General features: G+C 42.2%; 1 long non-coding RNA gene across 1 annotated transcript; it reads left to right on the forward strand.

Moving 5' to 3' along the window:
• The first annotated feature begins 1,283 nt into the window (after positions 1-1,283).
• LOC141121778 (uncharacterized) lies at positions 1,284-11,150 on the forward strand. The gene is made up of 4 exons (XR_012240595.1): positions 1,284-1,391; positions 2,264-2,381; positions 5,050-5,180; positions 11,088-11,150. It is a non-coding gene; the product is annotated as an uncharacterized lncRNA (long non-coding RNA).
• Positions 11,151-11,493: the final 343 nt, after the last annotated feature.

The raw sequence follows: 11,493 nt of genomic DNA on the forward strand, positions 1-11,493 counted from the left end.
TTTTTCTTTTTTAATAAATCTGCAAAAAAAATTTTCTGTCAATATGGGGTGCTGTGTGTACATTAATGAGGAAAAAAATGAACTTAAATGATTTTAGCAAATGGCTGCAATATAACAAAAAGTGAAAAATTTAAGGGGTTCTGAATACTTTCCATCCCCACTGTATATCCAGGTTTTAGAGCAGCATATGCTCCCATCCAGACATCTTTTTCATGGAATGTGTCATAAAGCAAGTTTTGCACAGGGCGTTCCTGCACAGATTTAATCGCATGAATAATTTTACATACAAAAACTTTCCCACTATACCCCCGATGGGGCACGAACATATTTAACTTCCTGTTTTGCTAATACAATTGTATGTCCCCTTAATATAGTAGCATAATTGCCTAATTGTATTGGCAATAATTCATCTTTTGAATTCTTCTTAGACAGGGATTTCCTTCTTCCCAAGGTCCTTATCTGGAAATGACTCATACAGTGCATAGAATGTAACCTCCTTGTCTTTAGACGTCTAATACAGTATACAGACCGTAAACAATTTGCAGTTTCAGCACGCTTGTTCTCACCGCATAAATGGACCCCGTATTGTTACAGATAGAATTACAGTGTAATAATTGGGCATAAAGATGGCTGTTTTGTCTTTAACCGCCATTTTCCTACAGGATATACATTTAGTTTGTGTGCCCAAACCCCTTTGTAAACATAGTTGTTATCTTGTTAAAGTAATAGTGATATCATCACTGTACTGCACATAGCCTGTGCGGAGAACAAAGCTGTGGGAGGGGCCCAGCTGGGCCCACCAGTCCAGGCTGCCTGAAAAAAACAGAGAAGGGGGCGGATAGAAGACAAGCCACCTTGCACAGAGGGAGATAGCAGCACTTCCTGGTCTTTAGTGCAGGAAGTTCTTAGAGGCAAAGTATCGCACTGAGTTACTGCAAAAATGTTGAAGAAATACTAATAGCACACCAAGACTCAAGTAAGAATACACATGACTCTTGTATTTCTACAATATTTGCTTATAATTTCAGTTTTAAATCTTTGTTAATGATACTGCTGGAGTACTATGGAATATGTGGATTCCAGTGCAGACTGTAAATGGTCTTGATTTCTGTCCTGTCCTGACAACAAACCCACCCCGCTAGTCAGAAAACCGTTGCTAGAACCTCTAGTGGACATATTTTGATATTGGACCACTGGTGTAGTGCATAGTGTTATATTGTCTCTGAACTTGTATCATGACCTTAGCTGCAAACCTTGGAGGAGATATACATAGTACTGATGATGGTTTTGTTATTTATTTTTTTTTTTTTTCTTTAGATCGATTATCATTATATCGCAACTCAAGGATATCCCATTGAAGGATGGGCTGTGGTGTACTACATCACCCATTTGTGAGTATAATGTTGGCATACCATTAACCAGAGGGCTTATATTGTAACTCCATGAAGCACAACTTAAAAACATAACCACAAAAAATATCCATACTGTTCAGACTTTACAGGCATGAAACAGAACGCAACATATAAATTCACAAATTTTTATTCCAAAATGTATTCGTAAAAACGCTCAGATCTATAACGCGCCATAAAAGCAAGTGTTGACACATATTAAAGTGGGAGTAAACTCCCATTTTTGACGTTTAACTATATAGGTAAGTCTATAATAAGGTTTACCTATAGGTACAGTAAATATCTCCTAAACGTACACCGTTTAGGAAATATTTACTTTAGATGCAGCCAGTGATGTCACCGGTGCATGAGCTCTGAAGGAACGGCATACCCGTGCCGCAAACAGCGACTCCCGTGTGCGGGAGTGACATCCTCGCAGGCTCTGCCATTCAGATCCTGGAAGACCGGGTGAATGTGGAAGCGTCTTCAGCGGTGACAACATACCGCTAGAGGGCTTCGTTTTCAGGCAAGTCTGTCATAATGTGTACATAATGATGCAGCACAAGTCTGTTCATTGGAGGAGAGCAGCCTAAATTCCAGCACAGCCAGAACACTGAACCATGCTGCGCTCTCATGCCTAGTGTGCTCAGTTTTTAATAGAAAAACTCTGAAACTCGCAAGAGCATCAGGGATTTTACATATGGAAAGAAATACTAACAGAACAGGATACTTTGTCCTACAAGTACATGGTACAGGAGGCACATATCAGGAATATAAAAGGTTGGGTTTACTTATTCTTTAGGTATTCTAATCCTGTTTTTAGAGGTCTAAAGGCCTTTTAATACAAGCTGATTGCCATTTTTTTCATTCATCAGGCTAAAAGGGGCACTCCTGTTCATCACCATTGCACTGATTGGAACAGGCTGGGCTTTTGTGAAACACATCCTGTCTGATAAGGATAAAAAGATCTTCATGATTGTGATTCCTCTGCAGGTGAGTGCTACTAGCTGCTTATTTACTTCAAGTAAAGCACTAAAATGTTCTTGCCCAACAAAGCAGGCTGCCTACTCTTGTCTTTATCAGCCAGTAAATGTTCTTATCTTAACTGTACAGTACAGTACAGGACAGGATATAGGACTTTTAGTGTGCACTTGTATAACCCCACGTGTTATACTCGCGTCCTCAGATGATGTACCTGCTTTTCTCCAGAGAAGCATTTTTCTTTTTAAACCATTTTTTTTTCTTCTGACACTATTTTCAAGATCTGACTGCTTATTACCTTGGGTCTTCTAGCAGTTTCCAGATCAGTACGCCCCGTTATTACCTCAGGGACCCCACTTCATGAGGCCGACCTGTAATGTTTGCTTCAGGCACTGGAATCTGTGTTAGGCACTCACCTTATCATGAATTGTTGTAGTCCGTTTCTGTGGTTCCCAGACCTTGAAGACACCTTTTGGGGGTATGTCCAACATGATGGATGAAGCCTGGATTCTTATCTAGTAGGCTCTGTGTCATTGATAAGATAAGACTGGGTTTCCCTGTGTGTTGGCACTGGTTCCCGGCTTTTAACAGGTCGAACCTTACTATGTAGTACACAATGCAGTTTTATAGACAGAGGATTGGGGAGTTATTTGTTTTGTTGTGGTACCCCCTGACTTTTTGTCCCTAATGTGTCTCTCGACACAAGCAATTTTTAGATTTGACTTTTTTTTTTTTCTTGCTTTCTCTCAGGAGGGTGAGGTATCTGCGTTTTTGTTATGGTTCCTTTGTCCTGACATTCAAAGCCCCAACCATTCCAAACTCTGTTCTGTGAGTACCCCAATGAGGATCCCCTCACTTAGCAATGGCAGATCACAGGTGCAAGGGAGCTGTGACAAAAGGGCCAAATAAGATGCGTTCTGCAGACAACCCCACTCAGTGATAGCTGTTCCCTTGTCCTGGTACAAGGTCCTATTATGACACTACTCTCCTCCTCTGACTCTAGTTCCCTCTCAGGCAAGCAGCATGCGGCTTGTTTAACAAAATCAGATTTCTCTGCCACTATGTCTGAAGTCTATGGAAAACATTTGCCACTTCTAGAACCTTCAGGTCCCAGGGATCATTAGTGGATCCTGCTATTTCAGTTCTCAAATGCCTTATGGTTCCTAATTTACAGACCAGGAACCTGTCTTTGATGCCACTGCTTTCTTAGAGCAGTTACAGCTGATGCCTCAGCCTTATTGTCTTGTGTTGACATTCTAGAGCAGCTTTTTTTTTTTTTTCAACAATGGTACCGTGGTACCGTGTCACCCTGGGGTGTTCTCTGCATTCTTCATAGGTGGCTTTACAAAATGCTTAAAAATTGCCCTAAAGGTGAATCAAGCCTGTGTTTTTTGTTACACAAAGCAACGGGTTTTTTTTTTCCAGCATTACATCCATGTGCATTATGCTGGTCAGCTGCTGGTCTCCTAACTGACATTGGTTGATAAGGAGGACACTGGGCACCTGAGGATATCCTTGTTTGCCCCTGGCCTGCCTGTCTCCATCAGCACTGGTGTCACATTAGCTGAATGAAGGGGAGAAGATTATTAAGATGATAGGAATTTTGACTTAACTGTTATTTCCTTATCTTACAGTACAGAACACAGGTCCCGCCCCTCTGTCTTCACTCTTCATTGCTTGTTTAAAACAAAAATCGGGAGTCTCAAGGAGTGGGTGGGGTTATATGATTTCGCTCTAAGGGTGGCACAAGCAAGTTTTTTGCTACTGTTAATTCACCTGAAGGTAGCCTGCATACTGTACAGCCCAGGGTCTATGAATACAGGTTCTATGTCCTGTACTGTACTCAAAGAAAAGGAATTTTTCAGGTAAGGCAAAATTCCTTTTTTTGCCTTTCTCCGATATTCACTTTGTTGCAGGAGTCTGGCTTTTCCTTATTCTGGTCAAATCCTGCCCACTGCTATTCCGCTATTCAGTAAGGCTTCCTTTAGTGGGCAGTATTACCTCTCTCTTAGTGAAGTAAAAAGGGTACATGATTCGCTGTTTGGCTTCTTGTGTTAAAGAGGAAGTCAAGTCTTCCTCTTTAATTGTACCTACAAGTAAACCTATAATAAGGCTTACCTGTAGCTACTGTAAATATCTCCTAAACTTGCACCGTTTAGGAGATATTTACTATATACACAGACAACGTCATCGGCGCATGCGCACTGAATGAACAGCCGCTCGTGCCATTTCTTTAGGGCCTGCGCCGTGACTGGCGGCTCCCGCATGTGCGGAAGTGCGTCATTGTGGCCCTGGCTAATCGCAGTGCTGGAGCCCACAAACACTGAAGTAACTCTGAGAAAGATGTTGGCCCTGTCAGAGGTGTGCCAGCGCCGATTCACGGCATAGTTCTAAGGGACATATTTCATAATGGGCTAGTATGCGATGCATACTAGCTCATTATGCTTTTGTCTTACAGGTTTTTATTTTTTGGAGGTTTAAAACCTCTTTAATGTATGGGTGTGTCCAACAATCACCCGCTGTGTGCATTTGCTGCGTGTTTATTTTCTCCTGCATAAATTAACTTTTTTACTCACAATTTTTCATTTTGCTAACCCAAGCGTATTTTTTACATGCTGATCGCTTATTTGAAATAATATATGCATGTCCATGCATTTTAATGCCTTGATTCTGTTGGCAGGTACTAGCTAATGTAGCATACATTATCATCGAGTCTACAGAGCAAGGCACAACAGAGTATGGGCTGTGGAAAGAAATCCTGTTCCTTGTAGACCTCCTGTGTTGTGGTGCCATCTTGTTCCCAGTCATATGGTAAGTCTTCTGCTGTTCTAAACGTTCTGTGCAGTGTAGGACTTTTATGCAGACTTTTTGCACTACAGGCAGGACAGTGATGTACGTGACCTGACTTTAACTGCAGTAAAACAGTACAGCTTGATCACCGACCCACCCCAACTTGCTAATTGGACAGTGAATTAGCATCACCACACTGGTGAGGTCATCTTTCTACTCTCTCCTCCTGTTAGCAACTCCTTGTATTTGATTGACGGGATTGTGTGACTCGGTAGAGACTCATTGGCTTTCACTACTGTCCCACCCTCCTACAGTCTGTGCCCTGCTGTAAAGGGCATTACAAATAACTAATAAGATTTGGGAGCTCATCTGACTTTGGCATACAGTTACTGTTGTTTTTCTTTTTTTTTTGTTTTTTTGTTTTTTGTGAACCTTTCTTTGCTCATGCACTGCAAAGCAACAGGGTCGCTCTGCCAACTCCCACAGCTACTTATATTTACCTTCACTGTATTTCTATGCTGCTTAGTTTACTTGCAAAGGAGCCATGACCTATTGGGTACTTCTAGGTATGCGGGATTATGGACCCATGGATTCCATCTTCCCATGTGTTGGCACTAATGTTCAGTAATTAGCCATCGATATCACTGGCCTTGTCACATGGGGGTGAATATAGAGGCCTCAACCATGTGTAAGCTCCAAGTTGTGGCTTAAAACTTACCAGTGGCTTCTTTTCACTGCCATGGGCAATCGAGTGTCGGCAGGAGCGAAGGGAGGAGTATGTAGGAGCAGCCACTGCGAAGGATGACATTAACAAGAACCGGTTTTACTCTGCATGGGCAAAACACAATTTTACCTTAAAAGAAGTATGGGCTTCTAAAAGTTACAAACTGAAAGTGAGTGTTAAAGGCCATTTGTGTTTTGTGATACTGTACTTGCATATTTTTAAACACTGATTATATGCCTATTTTGTTCTGTGCACATGTCATTCAATGCTACTTTTAGCTGTTCCTTACAGTTAAAGTGTTACTAAACCCACAACAATCTGTCTGTGTGTGCAGCATAGCATGCTTGTTATACTCACTGTGGAACTTAAAGCGGGAGTCCGGCGACCAATCTCTTTTTTTTTTTTTTTTTTTTTTTTTAGGTCATTGAGACACTTTGCTAACCCCAAAACAATACTCACAGTTTGGGTGTAATATTTCTGCCTCTGTCTGTTTTTGTACTGAAGAATAACTTAAAAAAATGTGATGCTGGCTGTTTCCATCTTGCTTGTGGGCATGTGAAGCCCACAAGCATTGATTTCCTGGATGTGGTGAATGCTGTTCATTCACAGCTTGTTCACACGCATGATCATTGTCTTGCACTGAATTTTGGGAAGCCTGACACTAAGCACCCAGGAGACAGTGCGGCGCCGGGGAAAGGCAATAAACACACCTACTCCCATGGGAGGAGAGACAGGAAGTGCCACAATAAATTACAATATAAAGGTAATTACAGCGATAAAAAAAATTTTCGTGCGGCATTTGAACATCTATGCAATTAACTGAAGGGGGTAAGATTAGGTTAAAAATTTGAGTGGAACCCCGCTTTAAGGGGTTAATCCTCTGCATTGTGTAAAAAGGCTGTTTTATCCTGTATGCACTTATCCTCCCCCTGCTGCACTGTCTATCTGGGGAAGGCCAGCTAACACAGGCAGAGTAGCCGACTTGCACATGCTCAGTTGTGAAAAATTTGGAAAAAAAGTTGTCTTTTATGCTGGAGAGAATATTTACTTGTTCTTAGAGCTAGCCAGGTCACATGATATTGGCATCAGACATTTGGGCGTTTATACAGGCCGAAGTGGAAATCTCCTCCTACCTGAACTCTCAACACTGGAGAAACTGCAATTTATCATGTAACCGTGGTATACAGAACATCCAAAAAGAGAAGATTTATAAGCTGTGGACACTGTGGGGGGCAGATGAACTATTTTAATATTACTGGGTTTAGTAACACTTTAAACATGTTCATGTACTATGGAAATCACACTATAAAACACCTGATTGGGAAGGGTTAGAACTGCTTACAGCTCATTGATAACCCATATACCTTCAGCTTGGCTGCACCCTTTAAGCTTTCCTTTTGGTCAGCGAGGAGAGCTGAATTTTGAAAACTGTCTATACCTCTCATTCTATTGATAGTTGTAACTTGCAGTTTTCCATAAGGCCCCTTTCAACTGGGCATTCTGATCAGGTCTGTCTGTCCATTTTTCTGGCGGACCTTATTGTAAGCTCCATGCAGCCCTACATATAGACAGAAAGGTGTCGTGTGTTTTCTTTTTTTTTCTATACCCACCTAACTCCAAGTCCATCCAGTTCCGGAAAAAAAAACCCCGAAAAGGACTGTCCTTTTTCTATTTTTCCAGACCTAATGGTGATGAATCGGAGGTAGCCTGATGTAAACAGACCAGGCCACCCATAGAGATGTCGTGGGGCAAGTCGTGTCATCGGCCAGAAACTGAACAAAACACTGACATCTGTGCCATTCAGCTGCTCACTGATCCCCTACTGATCGGAGCGCATTGGCTGTGTCAAATGAGCCTAACAATATTGAGTCTCTGCTTTTGCATTATTTTTTATTTTATTATTTTAACTTGCGCTTAATTTTGAACTACCCAGGTTTGTAAAGTATTCTCTAGTTAAGCCTGATGTTAATCAATGAGAAAGTGTGTTTAGCTTTTCAGTCAATCAGATTCCAGGTTTTACTTCTCTAGCTCATGTGAAATGGAATTGTGCCTGCTTTTCCTTTTTTTAAGCTTCAAATCTAATGTTTATTTAAAAGTGACAATTTACATTTAGTAAATGTTAAAATGTGCCATCCTTAGGGTGTCTGCTCATACCTTTTATACAGTCTCTTGAGCTTTTTTTTTTTCATGAGCCTCTAATCCCAGGTACCCCAATATGCAAATCTCGGCTTTTATTAAAATAACCCTATCAGGGGTTAACAAACTTAGAAAAAAATTACCCTGTGAAGGTTACAGCTTTATACATGCCTGCCCATAAGCTGAATTACTAAAACCTCACTCTGTAGCAGAGCTCTTCACTCCCAGCTTCTGGGTGTGCTGGACATTGTATTTCCTCCCCCGACCCCTATGTCACTATTTTGTCCTGCAGTGACTAGGTCTGCAGGATGAACCCCAGTTGCCAGCCACTGTTTAACCAGCCTGAGATATCAAATCCGTTTTTGCGCTGGGAGCTCTACTACAAGGTGGATTTTTAGCACATATTACATTTTTGGCCAAAGCAAATGGGTATTTTGGTGAGACTTCCTGAAGCAAGTTATCTGCCTGAGTCTTATGTCCTAATTTGCCTTTGCCTGTATCCAGGGATGTGTTGGTTGTGGGGCCTTGGTGAATTCCAAGATCAGAAGAGCGGCAGTTGATAATGGTCCTCTTGCTTCCCTGAAGTGGTGTTGCAGTCAATGCCTGCCTGAACTGGTGTATAGGTGCTCTGCCACAGCGTGCTTCTAACCTCCATGGTCCCATTCTTTTGGGAGTCCCATCCATTGTCTCTGGATGTGCATACACACACTTTTATTTATCTCATGCTAGACATGAACTGTAAGCTGACCAGTCCCAGTACAGATTACAGAAAGATGTGACCCATAAGGGCAGTTGCTCATTCAAAACATGGAAAGAAGTCATTCATTTATAATCGTTCACATGAGTAAAAATTGCCACTGAATCTTACCATAAGCAGTGTGTTGCCAACCAGGCGATGGCATCTGTACCGTTTCAGTCACACAGTTGTGCAATTAATAATTGCCCATGTAATAATAACTTGACTATGTAGCAGCTGTTCAAAAAGCGTAATTGTGTTTACAGCCCTCATGCACCATTATATAGGTAAGTTCATATTATGCCTACAAGAAAGCATCTAAGTGGTAGCTCTCGCTGTCCAGGATAGCAGTGCTCACTACCCAGAGAAGATTTGTGGGTGTGTCTACTTCCAGAGAAATGTGCCTTTTAAAAAGATGCAGCCATCTCTTTAAGCTAGTAGGAATGTCTGAAACCTTGCTGCAGAGTGCCACTTTACTGCCACTGGTCTCAACCTGTTTCCTTTCAGCTGCATACCTTATCTGCTCAGCACAGACTAAAGAATGATTGACAGCAATCCAGGGACATTCTATCACCCGCCAAGCTTCTGGGAAACTTAAGTCTTTGGGTTTTGTGGGAATTATGGCTGCAAAGCTAAAAGTTAAAGGATTAGAAAGGACACCACCAGCAAGCAGCCCATGGGTAACTTGACCCAACACAGGAATCCTCGCCTAGCCTGGGCATAGAAGAGCTTGACCGACAATCTTTCTTGATCCTGTGGGTGGTGCACGGCTGTACTTTAGCATTGAGGAATGGCTTTCAATATCAATAACTAACTAGTAGTTCCATTAAATCGGTCGTAAACTTTTACATATACCCAGTGAAGTGACTAGCCTCAGGTGATGCAGAGATGAAACAAGTCCTCCTACATAAGTTTTTAACTGTTTATCTGCGGCCCTCTCTTCTCTACATCCATTCAAAGTTGTAAACACTTATACCCAGTGAAATGACTGGCCTACGTCATGGGCGTATCTACTGCAAGGCAAACAAGGCATTTGCCTTGGGTGGCATTTTTCAGGGGGCTAGCCCCGCCTGTAGGCAGAAGGGACTCTACGAGTAGTGGTGTCGCTACAGGGGTATGGATTGCACCCTGGTGACATGGTGCCCACCGCCACAGGGGTGTCACCAGGGGCGGCCTCGGACTGACCAATCGGTGACAGGAGCAAAGTGGAAGCAAGAAGCGATGGTGGCTGCAGTCTTCGATCCCGCAAGTAGTTCACTTGACAGAGCAGGTTGGAGTCCTGGGCTTTGATCGTTCTTCGGCAGCCTCGCTACACACAGCTGGAAAAAGGAATCGGGGGGGCTACAGGAAGGTGAGGGTCCAGTGTAGTTTTTTTTTTTTTTCTCCTTTTGGGGGAGAGGGAACCTCCTGTTGTAGTATGGGAATAGGGGAACCCCCTCTCTCAACCCCCTCCCCCACATTTTTCTCTCTCTCTCTCTCTCTCTCTCTCTCTCTCTCTCTCTCCCTATTTATGCTCCACCTAAAGTTGAGAGAGAGAAAGGGGTGGAACAAATTTAGATGGGGGGATGTGTCCGATTTTTAGTCTTGCCTAGGGCAGCTCAAAACCAAAATGCACCATTGACCTAGGTGATACACAGAGATGAAACAAATCTGCCTACATAAATTATAACTGTTTATCTGCAGCCCTCTCTTCTCTACATCCATTCAAAATGTCAAATTTTTTCAGCTTGTCTGGGCTTCAGAAAGCCCTGCATAGCTCAGTGAGAATACCTCTGAGAGCTGATTGGAGGGAACACACACACACACACGCCTCACAGGAACAGAGCTGAGGCTGCCAATCACAGGCTGTGTGCTGGAGCCCTCTCCCCTGTCACCATGTTTTATTGGTGTCAGGAAAACTGGTCAGAAGTAATTCATGCTGATAGCAGAGGAATTAAGTAGCTGATACAAATGACCTGGTGTTCTTAATTGAGACAAGTACACACTATAGAGGGATATGCTTTGTTCATATTTCATGTCTGAGGTTTACAACCACTTTAAACTAGGGCAAGCAGATTTTAGAGCTTTGCATAGCTTAACCTTCCTGACACCAGCAGTACCTCCTGACCAGAAGATGTGCAGCAGAGAAGGACTAACTAATTGAACTTAGCCTATCTCTAGGTGTTAGGTCAGCACTGCTGTTTCAGTTGCATTTTTAACAGTGAGACAATGTAAAAGGTTTGTCCTATCAACTAAGAGGCTGTCATACCATGTTGTGTGTTTTTTTTTTTTTTTTTTTTCTTCAGTGTAATGCTTTATACATAGTGCAGTTACATTTTGCCTGTCTTGCTAGGTCAATCCGCCACCTACAGGAAGCCTCCGCAACAGATGGAAAGGGTGAGTTCATTTTTTCCTTCTTTTTTTTTTTTTTTTGCTGCTCTGCAAATTCGATTTTTTTTAAATGTCTTTAACATCTTTGCTCTGTCTGCTAATAGAGAAGTGAACGCATTCATTTGTATAGCTAGAATAGGGCCTTTTTTTTACACCTGCACGTTGCAGGCACTGTTCATATAAAAAGTCTTGCTGATTTCTTCTTTTTTTCCAACAAAACACTCCTTCCATAAAGATTATGCATGTGTGAAACCTGCGCCTGCTCTGCTCATGCAAAATACAAAGACATATAGGTGTGAATATATCTTAGGGTGCAGCATGATTAGAAGCCTTGCCTGGTGTTGCCAAGATCTGTGGCTCAGTTTTCT

This window comes from Aquarana catesbeiana, unplaced genomic scaffold (assembly GCF_042186555.1).
Source record: "Aquarana catesbeiana isolate 2022-GZ unplaced genomic scaffold, ASM4218655v1 unanchor23, whole genome shotgun sequence".
Classification (NCBI taxonomy): Eukaryota; Metazoa; Chordata; class Amphibia; order Anura; family Ranidae; genus Aquarana; species Aquarana catesbeiana.